General features: G+C 36.3%; 1 long non-coding RNA gene across 9 annotated transcripts in view; it reads right to left on the bottom strand.

Moving 5' to 3' along the window:
- LOC113595313 (uncharacterized) overlaps positions 1-18,702 on the bottom strand; it is a 74,694-nt gene that overhangs the window by 43,887 nt on the left and 12,105 nt on the right. For 4 of the 9 annotated variants that reach the window (XR_008296391.1, XR_008296393.1, XR_008296398.1 and 1 more), the window contains exons 4-8: positions 8,147-8,242; positions 7,135-7,328; positions 4,853-5,002; positions 2,412-2,599; positions 2,162-2,269 (exon numbers count right to left, since the gene is read on the bottom strand). This is a non-coding gene — a long non-coding RNA (uncharacterized LOC113595313). Of the gene's footprint in view, positions 1-2,161; positions 2,270-2,411; positions 2,600-4,852; positions 5,003-7,134; positions 7,329-8,142; positions 8,243-18,702 lie in introns of all 9 variants that reach the window. The other 5 variants (XR_008296392.1, XR_008296399.1, XR_008296397.1 and 2 more) reach the window with 3 other exon arrangements.

Raw genomic sequence — 18,702 nt, 5'->3', positions numbered from 1 at the left:
TAAAAACAAAAGGGTCCAAGAAATGAAAATATTGGTAAACCTTGGATTGTGAGTAACTTGTTCTGCAAGTGTTCTGGAAGACAAGCAAACATTTCTAATAAATTTTAACTTAATTATCAAGCCATGTCTTACAATACAAGTAGTACATGATGCCGAACTTCACATGATCACAGCTGAGCCAGTGTTTTCTCTCTCTCTTCCCTCACCTCCCCCTCACTGTGGGATTGTGGGTGATCATCTCCCATATTCCGACGCTTGGTCTCAGGCCACGGTGTTTGGCAGAAATCAGTGATTTTTTTTAGAACATTGGAAGGTGCCCACAATAGGCACGAGTGTATTTTTGTCACCTCAAAGCACCTATGGACAGTTCTTTGCTTTTCCTTACAAGAGGAAGCTTAGGAATGCTTTGCTTCATTCTAGGTCATTGGATAGGTTCCTTGTTGACATTGCATGAAAAGAAAAAGATACCATGGAGCCAACAGATAGCAGTGATTCCATTAGTGATAGTGAAAGTCATCCATCACAATAACCCTCCTCCCTCTTGTCTCCCTCACACCAGCCACAAAGGTTTTCAAATATAAATGCAGGCTACTTTATTTTCTTTATATGTTGTACATTCTTTATTATCTTGTATTATATTACCATATTGTAATCATTTTTATGTGAATCTTTTCGGGTTGTGGAATGAATCATCTGAGTTTCCATTATTTCTTGTGGGGAAATTCGCTTTGATACACAAGTGCTTTGGATTACAAGCATGTTCTGGAATGAATTATGCCCGCAAACAAAGGTTTTAATGTAAAAGGAAAGGTATTGCTGTTACACTACATTCTTTCATATAGTATCTTGTTTGGTTTTCCTAACAATCTTATCCCTATGTTTTAGACACAAACACTATCCTGGGAAGATTAAATAATTGACCCAAGCTTGTATCGATTGTTAAGTGATGACGTTAGAATGTAGGACACAGTCATATGTTTCCTTACAAAACTACCACACCATAAAATTATCTGGTCAAAAAGATAGTAAATGAAAAAGCAAAGAATAAATCTAACATGTTTGACTCTGAATCCAATGCTTCCTTCACATGAAGTTGGAAGTGGCTGTCTCTCCTGCTAAATTATGCACTCATAGCCTACAACCTTGCCTTCTAACTCAACTTTGTTTCCCCGGACACCAATACAGTGCTTATGCCTATTACAAACCCTGAGAAAATGTTTTGTATAGGCGAATGACTATTTTAAGTTAAATCTATGGGCAGGGGTAATATGAAAATGTTTAACAGCTTACATGGCATAAGCATCAGCAGGAAACAACCATCATGACCCTATCAGTATGTTCTGATAACTATCAGTCCTGGCAACAGTGGACAGCTTGGTCCCTAATTTCTCCTGTCCATGTGAAAAATGCCATTGGAATCCCAGTAGTCATTCTGTTCAACCTAACCTTGCTGCACTTGACACAGTTGTTTGGACTAGTTGGTGGGCACCAGACATAGCCCAATTCCTTCTACATAGTCGGCTTCCCCAGAAACAGCAGATTGCTCCAAGCTAGAGATTAGGATTCTCATGAGTTCTACAGAGTCTTTCCTGAGAATTTAGAATTTGTCACGAGAGGAAGTAGATACTGAATAAGGGAATTCATGTCTCTTCAGGTAGCTGGACATGTAAGTGCTTCTACTAACTCTCAAGGACATATTATCCAACATGTTTTCTGGACATGCATACTATAAAGAGAAAGAGAAACTGGAAATTAGAATAAGGAAGGACAGGAGCACCTGGGTGGCTCAGTCGGTTAAGCGTCCGACTTCAGCTCAGGTCACCATCTCACGGTCCGTGAGTTCGAGCCCCGCGTCGGGCTCTGGGCTGATGGCTCAGAGCCTGGAGCCTGCTTCCGATTCTGTGTCTCCCTCTCTCTCTGCCCCTCCCCCATTCATGCTCTGTCTGTCTCTGTTTCAAAAATAAATAAAAACATTAAAAAAAATTTTTTTTTAAAAAAGAATAAGGAAGGACAGAAACAAAGGCCAGTCTTGATTTCTACTCCTAATTCTTGGTCTCTAATTCCGTTTCCTGCATGTAGTGGGCAGGGTTCAACCAGAGAAGCAGAACCAATAGAATATATAGGGATATATTAAGGAATTTATTACCGGGTACTTGCTTACCTCATTATGGCAGCTGGCTAAGAAGTCTCCGCAAGGCTGTCTCCACATTTCATGTCAGAGCCCAAAGTTCTCAGGGCAGACGGTCTGGAAGAGAAGATCACCAGCAGACTGGAACCCCATGAGGAAAAGTTAGAAATCCCCAAGGATTGACTGGGGCCTGTGTCCATTCTTATTGCCACTGACCTTAAAATGAATATCTTGCAGAAGCCAGAGCCCCTCCTCGAGGCACTGACCATGCACCCTAACACACCTAGTTCAGAAGTCAGAGGAATCCAGAAGATCCAGAGGTAAGGGAGAGCAATTGTAGGACAAGCTGTTGTTTCTCACCAAGAAGATAAGATAAGTCAACAAATCAGCAACAACGTATGTATGCTATAGGATGGCTGCTTCCTTCCTTCATCTCTCCAGCTCTGGAGAGAATCTTCTTTGTCTCTTACCCTAATGAAACATCCTTAATGGGCATTCTGGGAAATATTAATTCATCCTAGCCACAATGACACATTACATAGCCACCTCATTGTGGTGCTAACTCAGATTAGTCTTTGTTGCTTGCAGCAACACCAAATTCCTAATTTATGCAAGAAAGAAATGGAAATAGTGGAAAATGAAAGATAGTACACTAGAAGATATATGGAGGCCCCAGAATCAGATCACAAATGATAATACAAAAAAATAATAAAATGGCTTATATTTTTATGGTGTTTTTAGTTTAATTTGCAACAAAAGATATTCAAGTAACTTTACAATTCTAAGATATACTAGAGGGCAGAATTTACCTAGCAGGCTTATATTATACTACTAAATTGTTTCAAAAACAGGACAGATAGACATTTGTTGGAGGGGAGGGGTGGTTAAGGGTGTCCCTTATTCTCAATACAAGAGTTGAATTCGATGACTTCTCAAGATTATTTCCAACTACATGATGTATTATAAACCAAAAATTCTTTAATTGCACTTTTTCCCATGGCTTCAATTAGCTTATTCATAATAAGAATCTCTTCAGCCTAAGAAAACATATCCATAGCTTGTTGGCTACAGCAAGTGTTTTCCATGAAATGCCACAGGAAAAAAATAACTTTCGAGAAGAATAACTGCTTCCAAAATCTGAGTTGGAACAGATATCCAGTACCTCTGCTGCTTATGAGAAGCATACACGATCTGACTCTAAAAATACCTTCTTGATTTAGGTAAAATGACTCAGGGTTAAACTTTAAAAATGAATACGAGCGGAGCCTATCATACATCTCCCAATTGCGCTAGACAGCTCCTATACACTGGGCCAGATTTGAAAGGTGGGCCAGACTCCTTCATTTGATACAGTTTGCATCCATTTTCTTTTCTTTTTTAAAATTTGTTTAATTAAAAAAAATTTTTTTAACTTTTATTCAGTATTGAGAAACAGTGAGAGCATGAGCGGGGGAGGGGCAGAGAAAGCAGGAGACACAGAATCCAAAGCAGGCTCTAGGCTCTGAGCTGTCAGCACAGAGCCAGATGTGGGGCTTGAACTCAAGAACCTGAGATCATGACCTGAGTCAAAGTCAGCCGCTTAACTGACTGAGCCACCCAGGCGCCCAAATCTTTTCTTTCTTTTTTTTTTTTTTTGTAATGTTTATTTATTTATTTTTGACAAGGACAGAGAGAGAGCATAAGCAGGGAAGGGGCAGAGAGAGAATCCCAAGCAGGCTCCACGCCGTCAGGGCAGAGAACCGATGTGGAGCTCGAACTCACCAACAATGAGACCATGACTGGAACCAAAATCAAGAGTCTGACGCTTATCCAGCTGAGCCATCCAGGCACCACTGCATCCATTTTCTGCCACATTCTGCCCCTAGCACCTGACTTCCAGTTCTCTGCCGACCTCAGAACACATTAAGTGCTACTAATTTTATAAAAAAAGATGTGATTTTGACAAAGTATTCCTGCGGCCTTACTCTGGCTGTAATTTAGTCTTCTCAGGAGAATGCATATTAAACAAACAAACAAACAAGAAAGGAAACACAATACAAAAAAATCTCATTTTGTTGGTGGACTGATTGCCAGCATTTTAATTATATATATCCATTGGACAAGTACAGTTGTTTGCATAAAGAAGTGAAATACTTCTGGGGCACCTGGGTGGCTATCAGTTAGGCATCTGACTTCAGCTTAGGTCATGATCTCACAGTTGGTGAGTTCACCAGCTTCAAGTTCTGTGTCTCCCTCTCTCTGCCCCTCCCCCTCTCCTCGAAAATAAACATTAAAATTTTTTTTTTAAAAAGTAAAGTACTTCAAAGTACCAAAAATTAAACAATCACACTCTAGTTGTCTATATTTCCATATAGCCATATATTTTGTATGATGTATATGTATATATATATTCATATATATATATATATGTACATGTATGTGTGTATATTATGTGTATGTATATATGCATTATATATATAAATTATATAAAATTTAATGCATCACATCACTCAAACCACAGGTAGACCTTTTCAGTGCTTCTTTTTGTTTTGGAAAAGGAAGTCCTCTCCCCCACCCCCACACTCTCCTTCTGTTCTGACTAAACAAGTTAAATTGGTTAAATTCCACAATGTCTTATGAAGCCTTCGTTCTGAGGCTCAGGAATTTACTGGGCATGTTACAGGACCTATCAGGACTTCCTAGTTTCTCAGGGCTAGAGAAATACAACCTCTCCTTGGCTCCTACCTTTTCTATTCCTGAGAATATGGTGCTTTCCAAATGCATTACAAGGTAAGACAAGCCCAGAGGCTACAGCTCTACTTGGTCTGAGAAGGTCCGAGATGGGTAGCCGGAACCATCTTTGCCTATGCGTAGGCAAAAACTCTCATGTTCTTTCTGAAAAAGAAAAGGTTTTTCCTGAAGTAGGTGATAAAATCTGACACTCAGGCACGTATTGGAGGAAGTAGAAGGCGTATGGCTTATTTTGGTTCCAGATCACTTTAGCACTCATAGTAGTAAGTATTTCCTGAGCTCTGACTGCACCAATAACTGTCCAGAGTGCTCAGTATGGATTTCTTCCTTATTTCTCATCTCTATCATATAAGGTTGCCTTATGACTTCAATAAGCCAATTAGGTAATGCAAAATAACTCTTTTATTCTGTGAGGTACATAATGTCCACAGTAGCAATCTGAGATATGTGACTTAGCTACTTTCTCACAACCTCTCTAACATAAGCAAATCTCATATCAAATTCTGCCACATAATAAAATCATTAATTAAATAAGTATTATTAGCAAGCAGATACAGAACGGTTCACATGACCTATTCAGTAGTTTTGATGAACCCCAAGTCTGTCTTTTTAGTTACCTCCAACATGAAGCAGTAGGCTGTTTAAGGCAGATGATGATATAAAGGCAGAGTTTCATTAACACTAAGTTGGAATCAATTTACCACCCCCCCCAAAAAAAGTTAGAAATCATATGGACACTAACAGCGAAGGTAAAACCTGCTGAACTCCTTAGATTCTTTTGTCTTGTTTACCCAAAGATGGAGTGCATTGGTAGTGTTTTCTTTTAATATTTAAGCCAATCCATGTATCTTGAAACTTTAATTTTTCTTCATAAAGCACATTTCTAGCATTCGTCAATGCTAATTACCAAGTCACCGATCTTACAGATATAACAACTTATTTCTGACATTCACCATGCTAATTAAAGTATATTATGTTGATTGAGCTATCAACAACAGAATTCAATTAGCTTCTTCTCAGTATGGCTTTCTGGTGTGTATCATTCCTGAATGTACTATTAACTGCACCTATACTAAAATATTTTAAGATAAATTACAGATACCATAATAAGTAGGAACTGTGATTATCCTAATGTTTCATCTAAAGAATCTAATGACTTTAAGCTACTACATATCTCACTTAAGACCCTATCGTTAGTAAATGGTAGAATCAAAAATACAAACCTAAGTTTGACCCAGAGCCCATGTGATGCAGAACTTTCTCCTTAGGCTAAAAGCATCATTTACAGGATTCAAGCTTGGATCGTAGAATTTTGTGTCGGACTTGGGAATCAAAGTTCTTAATGGTCAAACAGACTGGTCCTTTGCTAGGAACAGTTCTCCTACATATGTTTTCCCTGTGGACCATTCAGGGAGCAGTAGCTGGTTAAGGATCAGATAATCTTGAATGTCAGGATAAACAGTCTCACTTATCATATTTGGGCAATGACCAGGACCTTCAGCTCATACCACGCAAGGTCCAATTCAGTGTTTGTTCAAATGGTTGTTTATACTAATTTTTGTTGCTTTCTCATAAAGAAAAAGAAAGTGTAATTAAAAAAAATAGTTAAGTGCTCTAAGATCCCTTTGGTATATTTACATTTTTGACTAGAGTAGACCTAAAAGTGCTAAATAAATATTGATGATGTTTATCAGTCTTCAAAGTTTCAAAATAATTTAAGGCTTCTGAGTTTCATATCCATTTGATCCTGACAAAATGCTACTTAACTGAATAAACCATCTTAAATGTGCTTAAAACAGAAGACCTCTAAGTCCCTTTAGACTTCAAATGGTTCCTATGAAACACTTGGGGGGCGGGGGGGACGAATGCAAAAGAATCAGAAACACAAGGATTAAATTTCCCTTGATATCCACCTAAGTTATAAAATTAAGAAACAGTGATTGGTGAAACAGTTTGGAAATTTGGTAATATTTGTTAGGCATTCAAGATGTTTTTCAGAACTTAAAACAGGTGGGTTTTCCATTCTCATAAAAAATATAATAAATATACACACATGTGGAATGAAAATGTATAGGTGTGTATGTGTGTGTATGTGTACATATGTGTATGTATATTCATTTATTTTCCTTATTTTACAATTTCAAGGGCAAATTTTGCACCTCAATTTTCCCCCTCTGGGGAACTCAGTAAACATTATGTAATCCCATTAATTTAAACCATAGGGCAATTAATTCTCTGTTAAAATTGTTTAATATGGAAAAAATGTCATTACTCACCCAGCTACTGCTCTCTTGTAGCACCTGGAGGCTCATCTACAACCGTTTGCTTCTTTAGGAAATGAAGCCCTTTTGTGGCAAATATGGGGGAATTATTGCGAGCTATGTCCCATGATCTATGCTATAGGTTGTTGCTGTGGTTCTTCAGATCCCCCCTTTTGTACATAGCTTTCAGTCATTCTCTTTTTCTTCAGCTTTTTTGAGATATAATTGGTATATAATATTGTGTAAGTTTAAGGTGTATGCTGTGATGATTTGATACACGTGTATGTTGGTTCGTTAATACATGCATTTTTACACGTATAAGGTTAGTTAATATACCCTTCCCCTCACATAATTGCCTTTTTATTTTTATTATGGTGACAACTTTAAAACCGTTCTCACAGCAACTTCCATGGATACAACACAGCATTGTTAACTACAGTCTCCATGTAGAATGCCCTCAAGATCCATCCGTGTTGTTGCAAACGGCAGGATCTCCATTCTATACAATCTTACATTTTCTATATCTGTTCATCTGCCAGAGGACGCTTAGATTGTTTCCATGCCTTGGCTATTGTAAATAGTGCTGCAGCGAACGTGGGAATGCAGATATCCCTTCCTGAGAGTGATTTCCTTTCCTTAGGATAGATAACCAGAAGTGGGATCGCTGAATTACACGGTGGTTCTATTTTTAATTTTTTGAGGAGCCTCCATACTGTTTTCCACTGTAGCAGTACCAATTTCAGCTGCCACCGACAGAGCACCCATAACACACTTTTGCTCCATATCCTAACAAACATTTGTTATCTCCTGCCTGACCCATTCTGGAGGCAGTTTTCCCAAACTCTAAGATGTATTAAAGTGCAGTTTGCATAATCGTCTTTACAATTTTACCAATTTTATTTGCCATTTTATGGCAAAAGGTTAAATTCTAAGAAATGAGTGTGTTCTCAATTACAGTTGTTTATTGCGATGGGAAGAGACTACTTTCTATTAACCCACCTAAATCGTATTACTTATACGTACTTACTCATACTCTCCCTAGACGTGAGCTTTATGAAAGAAGGGCCTGTGACGTTGACTTCCTATTCTTGGACCAAACACAGCATCTGGCACATAATGGACACTTAAAACAAATGTTGAGTAAAAGAAAAAAAATGGATAAATAAGTGCTATCTTTGTGCTCTACTTTTTTTATGAGCAAAAATAGAAAAACATCACACTCTAGCGATTTCCAAATTGAATATGCATCTATAATTTTTTTCCATATATCAGATCCATATAATTAAACATTTACTCAACTATCTTCACTTGTCACCTGCAGTAAGCATGTCCCAAACTGAACACATTATTTTTCCTCCGTTACGTTGTCTGCCATCTGCTTAAACCACTTCAGCATTGTCAGTGTGATGTGCGTGTTAGTTTTCATCCACACCCCAGAGGTAGTCAGTTGGCCCTAATCTAGAAAATACTCCCAGGGTGAGTCTTGGCATTTAATTAAAAGATATGGTTGCTTCAAGTGATTCAACTCTCTTTGTTTCCCAACAAGATCAGAGGTTTTGTTAACTAGCATAATGGATGTTAAAAAAGAGATTTTATTTATGAAATTAGTGGTATTCAAGTCATTTAAATGAGCTGGAAAATATTTTTAAGAAGCTAAAGAGAGGTCTGTGCCTCTAGGAATAGTCCTCTTGGCTTAAATCCAAGAACTAACCAGAAGATTCTGGGACAACTCCCTCCAAATAGATGGTTAGCTAAATCCTGCTGCTAGAACATTAGCACTTTTGCCTCCAGTGAACATTTTATGCAAGCTGTTGTAGGGTTCCCCAAAAGGACAGACAGCCAGGCTTGTTTACAATTACGGAACAGGTTGGATGTCTGTTTTTTGAGTCAGATTGCTAATACAGTAGTGCCCTCTCCTCCGCAGTTTTGCTTTCTGCGGTTTCAGTTACCGTCAGTCAACTGCGATCCAGAAGCAGATGGTTCTCCTTCCCACATATATCAGAAGGTCGGTAGTAACCTAAACTACCTCACAAAGCCTACATCATTCACTTCACATCATCTCATCATGTGGGCACTTTATCATGTCACATCATCACAAGGAAAAGGACGAGGAAAGTACTATTAGATACTTTCAGAGAAAAAGAGACCAGATTCACAAAGCTTGTATCACAGTATATTGTGGTAATTGTTACATTTATGATTAGTTGCTGTTGTTAATCTCTTACTGTTCCTAATTTATATATTCAACTTTATCATATAAATATATGTATGCAGAGAAAAAGAAACATACTATACATAGGATTTGATACTATATGATTTCAGGCATCTATTGAGGGTCTTAAAACATATCCCCAAGGATAAGGGGGCATTACTATAAATCCCTATGTCTGTGACAGCATTTGCTTCCTTTCTAACCTGAGACCAAGATTGAGTGAAGGACATCTGTAGTCCCCACCTACAAATACTTACCAAAGGAACCTAGTATAACTGCAAAACGTGCAACATTCTACTTCTATATTCCTTAGCACAGGAAGGAAACCTCTGTTCAGGTTGTCGAAGCCAGAAATTTAGACACTACTGTCTTTTACCTAGCCCCATACATGATTTAGCACTGGGTCCTATGTATTGTGAATTTATTCATTTTTCTTTGGTCTTAAAAAACTCCCTTAGTTCAGGCTCCCACGATTCTCACGTTGGTTAGGACAACTGTGTCCTACCTGGTGTCTTGGTGACAATCTTCCTTTACGTTTTATAAACCATGCCAGAATGATCATTCTAAATTGAATTGTAATAATGGTGTTTTACATCTTAGTTTAACCTTCTCAGCTGCTTCCCAGGATCCTCGGGATAATGTCCTAATGTACCGATGGGGTGATGGAGTTCTCAAGAAAGACCCTATGATGTTGCCATTGTGTTGCCTTTAGGAAAGCCACAGAGGCATGAAATAGTACAGCGTTTCAGTAGAACTTTAAAATCTTCTCTGGTGTTTGAGGGCAAAGTGAAGTTATTGGAGCGATTCAAGATGAGAGACTGGTGGTGGCCACAGCATGAAAAACCTTTCATAGATCAGCTGATGCTTGGGCTGAAGTGTCTTTAGGTGTGTTTGTTTGGTATTTTTAATTAAGAATTTTCAACATCCACTCTATGAAGACAGCATAAAATTAAACAAAAGTTTTATAGGTTTTCAACAAATATTACAAGTCTCCCTTTTCTTCTTTTGTTATTGAACTGTAATTGGCATTCAAGATTATATTAGTTTTAAATGTACAATGTAATGATTCGGTAATTGTATATATGGTGGCACGATCACCATGATAAGTCTGGTTAGCATCCATCACCATATATGGTTATAATTTTTTTTCTCATGATGATAACTGATTTCAAGATCCACTCTTCTGGCTACTTTTAAATATGCAATACAGTATTATTAACTATAGTCACTGTGCTGTACATTAATTACATCCCTATGGCTTATTATTTTATAACAGGAAGTTTGTACTTTTTGACTTCTTTACAATTTTCATTCTTAATTCAATCATTGCACTTCTTGAAAAGACAGATTACAAATAAGTAATTGGGTTGTTGTTAGTGTCCACTCAATGACTTCCACCTATTAAGTGATTTGCTTTTTACTATGGATGTTTTGGTGTAATGGTCTTAGTTCAAGAATGACCTTACAACTTTCTTATGACCTTAAACGAGAAGTCATTGTTCATTCTCATCCTCTTCTTGCTGTTAATAGTAAGTTTAGCTGTCAGAAACCCAGAAGAAGACCCTATGATTTTTACCATGTGATCTTCACTGACATATCAAAGTGTAATAGGAGACAAAATTTGAGAAGTTTCCCTGGCTCATAATAAAAGAGGAAAAAGAAGAGGAGGGGGAGGAGCATAAGGAGGAAGATGAAGAAATAAGGCCATTTAGCATTTTAAATTGCTCTATTTATTTGGTTTTTAGCTTACTCTGAAGTTTCTCTGTGAAATCTTCATTTAGCAATTCCAAGGCCTACATAGCATTGTTATTGTGGCGGAACAGAGTAATGCCAAGACATTGCCAGATCTAATCCCCTATGTGTCGTGACATCAGGAGTGCTGTTGACCTACATGTGCACAAGTGCTTTTGTATGTAAGACAATTATTGATAATTTGTTATATAAAAATAGTTGTGAAAAGAATATGTATAGGAGAAAGTGGAGACAGTGCAGTAAGGTATGGCTTCCCTTATGTAAGCTTTCTCATATCATCACGGATAGAAAAGCAATACTTTCAGAATTTAGAGTAGACAATTTGATATAAAAAAAAACTATGACAAAGGCATCAGGGTGGCTCAGTCAGTTAAGTGTCTGACTATTGGTTTAAGCTCAGGTCATGATCTCATGGTTTGTGAGTGCAAGCCCCATGTTGGGCTCTGTGCTGACGGCACGGAGCCTGCTTGGGATTCTCTCTCCTTCTCTCTTTGCCCCTACCCCATTTGTGCTTTCTGTCTCTGTCTCTCTCTCTCAAAATAAATAAATAAACTTAAAAAATTAAATGAAAAACAAAAACTAAGACAAAATCACGGTACAGGTGAGAATTGGTTCTGGGTTCAGATAATTGAGTACACAGATGTTTGAAGAAAAATTATAAAAATAGAGAAAATCAGGTTGCAGAAATGCACTTTTATTGTGACTTGCTTATAAATTAAAAGCCTGCTCATCTTCCTTGTGTAGTGTAGACTGAAATGACATTCTTCTACAACTTGTAGATAAGTAAACCTAAAATGCGTTAATTTATTCATTCACCACGTGTTGTCCAAGTGGTAGCTGTGTTTGTTCTCTCTGTAAATCTAAGTCTCCTTTTGTCTTTGTTAGTAATTCTTGTTTTTTTCTTTTCTACTTAAATTGTTCTACCTAATTATTGAATCCTACTGGCAACTCTGCTTTGAAGATGGCAGGCTCTGGCCCAAGGCCACAACACCGAGGAGACCAAGCCAGGATGTGAACTCAGAGCTCATGACTCCTGTGTGCTGCCCTTCCCTCCACACTTTGACAAGATTTCCACTCAGACTTTGGGAGATACAATTTTAAATCAGGTTTCAATTACCACCCCCCTCAAAAAGTTTAAATCTAATACTAGTACAGTAGATGATATTTACAACTATAATGTTTTTCTTAATGTTTATTTGTTTATTTATTTTGAGGGAGAGAGAGAGCACGTGTGTGGGGGAGGAGCTGAGAGAGAGGGAGAGACAGAATCCCAAGCAGGCTCCGCACCATCAGTGCAGAGCCGAAACGGGGCTCTATCTTAGGAACCGTGAGATCATGACCTGAGTCAAAATCAGGAGTCAGACGCTTAACCGACTGAGCTACCGAGGCGCCCCAATATTTACACATAAAATCTGAAAACAAGGTAGAAAGTAGTGGGTAACATGACATAGATAAGGACCAAATCCTACGAGTATCCCTAGATGAGACAGTATGGAATGGCTTTATGGATGGGGTAACATTGTAATGACACCATTGCAGAAAGATGGAACAGACCTAAACCCTAGGTAGGCAAGGGGTCCATCTATGATGTTAGAGAGGGTATCAAAGAGTATAGAGATTTTGTTTGTTTATTTGTTTGCATAAGTTTTGGTCCACCAAAAGTCCTTACTGTTTTTCATAAATCTCAATGTACTCATTAACTTCTTTTAAAATGTAACTAAGAATCATAATGATTTGGTGTTAAAAGGGGATATCTCATCACATGCTTAAATTAAAATATGGTTTGTGTTTGTTTGTTTGGACGGGTGCATATAAAACTATATCCCTGGGGATAGAACTGGGTGTCCAGAGGACTCTTACTTTTACTTCATACATTTCTCTTTTTGAATATCTGCTTATTAGTTTTCTTTTGGTTCAGAATAATGGAATGCATAATGTATTGGACATCTTCTTTTTCCATCTGCAGATGCATCCACCAGCTTTTCCCACCTGCTCTGGTTCCCTGTCCATACTGCTTATGGCTGTGCAGAATGTTGAGTGCTCCAAGTTCTCTGTTTCTAGTTGAGTTTGCTCAGTGGGAGGTACCAAGAGGAGACCACACAGTGAGAGGACAGAGAGACTGAGATGTTTATTCCCTGGCCTCCCCACTCTCTTCCCCTCCACGTACCCAAGTGCCCTTTGTTGGTTCTGTCCTCCTACTAAAGACAACGGCTGCCAGGTGGCCCTCTACACAGAGACCCCCCACTTCCTCATCTCGATACTTCAGGGCTTAAGGGTAGCAGTGGCTCCCAAGGGTGCTAGGCTGGAGACCCACATTCTATTGCTGGTTTCTCTACACTCTGCTTACACTTTTGTAATTAGTCTCTTTACTAAAATCTCTACAAATCACTTATCATGAGCATCATTTGTTTTTTGCCCTGGATGCTGACCAAAATAAAACCCAAAACAAAAGCAAACAAGCAATAAACCAAAGCAATAAAGTATTAAGATAACTTAATTATATACATTGGTCTTTATGCAGTTTCAAAACAATGAAATATTTGAAAAAAATATAAGTGAAGAAAACTTAGTTTAGTTAAGGACCATGCTATGGAAGGAAAGTAATAGTAAATATTTCATGAGTACAATCTTAAAGGTGAAGTATCTCTCTCTCTCTCCTTACTCATGCTGTTGCTGGGTTTCTGGGCCTGAAGGCAAAGCAGGCATGAATGAGGTCTCTCTGATGCAAGTCTTTATGCAGCATTGTGGGAGCACGCTGCAGAGATTTACAGAATCTCAGAGAGAGAAGGGGCCGTGGGGACTACACAGTACAGCAAAAAATGCTGCAGTTTGTCATACAGCCCTAGATTTAATTTGTGTGGCAACTGTTTATTTATTTGTTTTTAAATGTTTATTTATTCTTGAGAGAGGGTGCTAGCAGGGAAGGGGCGAAGAGAGAGGGGGACGGGGGATCCGAAGCAGGCTCCATGCTGACAGCAGAGAGCCTGATGTGGGGCTCAAACTCATGAACCAAATCCTGATATCATGACCTGAGCTGAAGTCAGATGCTTAACCAACCGAGCCACCCAGACACCCCTTATTTATTTACGTTTCAATTTAAAAAATAATTTCCCTTTAGCCCAAGGTGAGCCCTGCTGACAGATATTTTACTTATTTTTATTTTTCTACAGAACATTTTTATTTTTATTCTTTAAAGTTTATTTATTTATTTTGAAAGAGAGAGAGAGAGAGCATGAGCAGTGCACATCCCTACATGGGGCTCAATCCCACGAACCATGAGATCGTGACCTGAGCGGAAATCAAGAGTTGGACACTTAACCAACTGAGCCACCCTGCCCCCGCATAGAGGGTTTCCTTAATTGAAGTAGAGCTAACATACAGTATTATACAGTATTATATTAGTTTTGGATGTACCATAGAATGATCCAACAATTGAATACATTGCCCAGTGTTCATCACGATAAATATACTCTTAATCCCCTTTAATCTACTTCACCCATCCCCCTACCCACTGTCCCTAAGGCAACCACCAGTTTGTCTCTGTATGTAAGACCCTGTTATATTGCTTATGTCTTTTTTTCTTCATTTGTTCATTTGTTTTGTTTCTTAAATCCCACGAGTAAAATATATGGTGGTGTTTGTCTTTCTCTGTCCGCTTTATTTCACTTAGTATAATACTTTCTAAGTTCATCCACGTTATTGCAGATGACAAGATCTCATTCTTTTATATGGCTTAGTAATATTCAATTATGTGTGTGTGTATGTGTGTATATACATATACACCACTTGTATGGGAATTTTTAATAAAGATAATAAGTTACTGTCTAAAAAGATTTATTTAATTGTAAGTACAGAAAACATGACTCTTTGAGACATAGCCCTCACGCATTACCTAGAATCTGAAATATACTATATATATGGTTATAGGCACAAGCAATAATTCTACTTTTCATAGTGAGTAAATCCAAATAATATAAGTAGCATAAGTATGAAAGAAATAAGCAAAGTTCTTTTTAAAAGGCAAAATAGAGAATTGCCCCTCTATTTCTCTTATTCCTACAAAAGATAAATATCCAAAAGTGTGAACAGATCACAAACCCACACCCATACCCACATACCAAAATGTTTAAGATTTTTAAAGTTATATAAAATCACTTGAAAAAAATTAGAACTTTTTGTTTTAAAAATATAATTTTATAACTTATGAAATATAAAAAAAATCCAGCATCATCTTGACATAGCTATTGTTAACATGTTGAATAATTTTTCAAAAAATATTTCCTACCTATGTACCCACCATACACACACACACACACACACACACACACACACAATTTGAAATACTATACTATTTATTTGGTAGCTGAATAGTAATTCAAAGCATAAATTTAGATACTACTGATTTAAACAATCTCCTATTAGTAAATATATATTGTTTCCCAAATTTTGCACTTGGAAATAATCCTACGATGAATATATTTAAACAAATATATTGTTCTTGTCCTATGATTACTTCCTCATAAACTCCTAGATGATAATTGCTATATTCAGTTATATGTTTATAGCATACATATTGCATATATATAAAATAGAAATATATAATGTATGTATATACATTATTATACATATTATATAATGTAACACATGATGATATGTACATAGTAAATATGTTCAGCAGAAATTTATCAGTTTATCCACAAAATAGTATACAAGAATGTTCATTTCTCCAAAACCTTATCAATACTAGGCATTATCATTCATTTAAGTTTTGACAATCTGAGATTGATTTTAAAAATATTTACTGAGAACCTACTGGAGTGTAGTCTCTTTTCTAAGTTCTGAGAGTCAGCAATCATCATATAGTCAATCTCTGCCTTCAGTGAGCTTACATTCTAGTAGAAAGAAACAGATAAAAACTAACAAATAGAAAATACATGTTATAGTATGTTGGGTAACACACACAGTTTTTTAGAAGTTAGTTTTGCTATGAAGAAAAATGAAATAAGGAATAGACAGTAGGGAGTAAAGGGTTAGTGGTGGGACTTTCACTAAAAACGGTATCCCACACACTTCTTTACGTACATTCTTTTTATTACTTATTATGTCCATATGTTTGTTGAGTCTTTCCTCTCTTTTGAATTATCCTTTTATATTCACACCTATTTTTTGATTTGGATATTTTTTATTGAACACAGTGCCCAGTGTTCAAGAGTTCAAGAGTTATAGGATCTTTTCATGAGTTAAGTATGGCATATATAATGCATATATAATGTTATATTATGTATTTATTAATTATAAAATTATCGAATATAATTAACATTAACTAATTTTAAGCCAATACTGTATTATTTATATCAGTGAGTATACTGTGCATATGATATATATTTCACTCCAATATACATTGCATCATTCATCATTGGTCTTTAAACTTTATGGTATTTTATATACATGTATATATGTTACATATATATGTGGACTACTGCCCATTTGGAGGAGAATGTATATCATTAAAATATTCAGTCTCCCATATGGTGATATAATGTATCCAGGTATATATTTATACTTGTCTTTTCTTGCCTTATATAAGATTTCAGATGGTTTTGTTTGTATTCAAATAGACTCTAAAAATAAGTCAATTTTAGGTATTTGTTGCTATTTTCCCCCAATTTTGTCTCCTGCGGATTACTATTGGTATGTTGATGTGTCTTTAATTGTTTTAACTTACAGACTCTTTGAAGACCTGATGAAATCTCCCAAAACTTGTCCCAGTAAAATGCCTACGCACAATTTTGCATGCTATTTCAGACTTGGAGATCTTTTGAAGTCTACTTATAGACTTTTTATTTGTCCATTAACCCTTGGTTTAGATAATCTGTATTATAAGAAAGCCACTAAACTTTGCATTTATTTTTAAGTCAATCATTTTTCTGAACTACCTAACATTTTATACTACTTCCTAAATGGACTTTCTAGTGTTTTCCTAGTAGACAATGTATTACTTGAAAATAATAGTACATGGGGCACCTGGGTGGCTCAGTCAGTTAAACATCTGGCTTTGGCCCAAGTCATGATCATCTCACACAGCATGGGTTCGAGCCCCATGGGGTTCTCTACCATTAGCACAGAGCCCACTTCGGATCCTCTATCTCCCTCTTTCTCTCTGTCCCTCAGGCCCTCTCACTCTCTCTAGTCCAAATCTGCGTCCAAAGGGAGGAGAAGACCAATGTCTCAGCTTGAAGATCATTAGCAGGAAGAACTTTTTCTTACTCAGCCTTTTAGTCTATTTAAGCCTTTAACTGATTGGATGAGGCCCACCCAAATGGTGGGGGGGGGGGGCAAGGGGCTTTTCTCAGTGTACCAATTCCAAATGCTTACCTCATCCAGAAACACCCTTACAGACACACGTAGAAACAACATTTAGCCAAATATCTGCGCACCATATGGTCTAGTCAAGTCAACATCTAATGCTAACAATTACTTTATCCAGTGTATTATTACAATAACATATTTTATCATTACATATTATTTTACCATTTTATATTTGTTAATTATTTATTATTAATGTATTTTTATCATTATAGATTATTTATTATTTATGTAGTTTTTTCAAGATTTTTGAATCCATATATGTAAAGTGGATTGTCATGGCTTTTTTTTCAACTTTCTTGGTCAAATATTATTTTCATTATTATTATACTTTTCAGTAATGGACTGGTAATATGTTTCCTTTTTTAAAAAAACATCTTTAAAAGTATAGCAAATATTTATTGTTGGAAATCTTGAAAAAAATTCATCCATAAAATAAATAAATGAAAGTAAGCTCTCTCTGAGGCATTAGCCTCATTTATTTACTATATCATTTATCAATTTTTTAACATTATCAATCCTTTTTATTTTATTATTTTTCCTAGCTTCTGATGTTATATACATCATCCACACTTTTTGCTGTTTGTTGTAAAAGCACTTAGCGTCTTTTCTTTTCTTACGAGTACATCTTTGACCACTTCTGTGAAGTCTAGATATGTAGCAGTAGTATTGTCATTTTGGTATAATTTAATATCTTTACACATGTAATATATACATGTATATTTGCATATATATATATATATATATACATATATATGAAATTTTCATTTTCTCTTTGATTTAAAAAAGTTGATTTAGGAAAATCTTACTTTGTTTCCAGTTGGTTTTATTTGTAAGAGTGTGTTTATGCTTTATTAGTCTCCAAGTTTTTGTATTTCAGGACAACGAATATGGAGCATGCAATTTATAATTTTGTAGATTTATTGTAAAGATATTCTAGGAGCTAAAATTCAATTTCTCTTTGCAAATGTTTAATATATACATATATATATACATATATATATTTTAGTAATGTGTGTTTTCTATGATAGTTGCAGTATACCAAGTCAAGTTTATGAATTATGAAATTCAGTTTTTCAGTTTATATTTTGCCTCCTTTTCTGTCAAAGACCAAGCTTCTTACTATAATTGAAGTTTTGTCTAAATTTGTTGTTGGTGCTAACTTGTTTTATAATCACAAACTATGTTGTCATTTGAACATTTACAGCTAGTATTTAGTCATTTTATATTTTATCTAAATTCAATTTTCTTTG

The sequence above is a fragment of the Acinonyx jubatus genome, chromosome B1, assembly GCF_027475565.1.
Source record: "Acinonyx jubatus isolate Ajub_Pintada_27869175 chromosome B1, VMU_Ajub_asm_v1.0, whole genome shotgun sequence".
NCBI classification, from domain to species: domain Eukaryota; kingdom Metazoa; phylum Chordata; class Mammalia; order Carnivora; family Felidae; genus Acinonyx; species Acinonyx jubatus.
The sequence above is the reverse complement of the archived record's forward strand: the minus strand, read 5'-3'. Positions and strand labels throughout refer to the sequence as shown.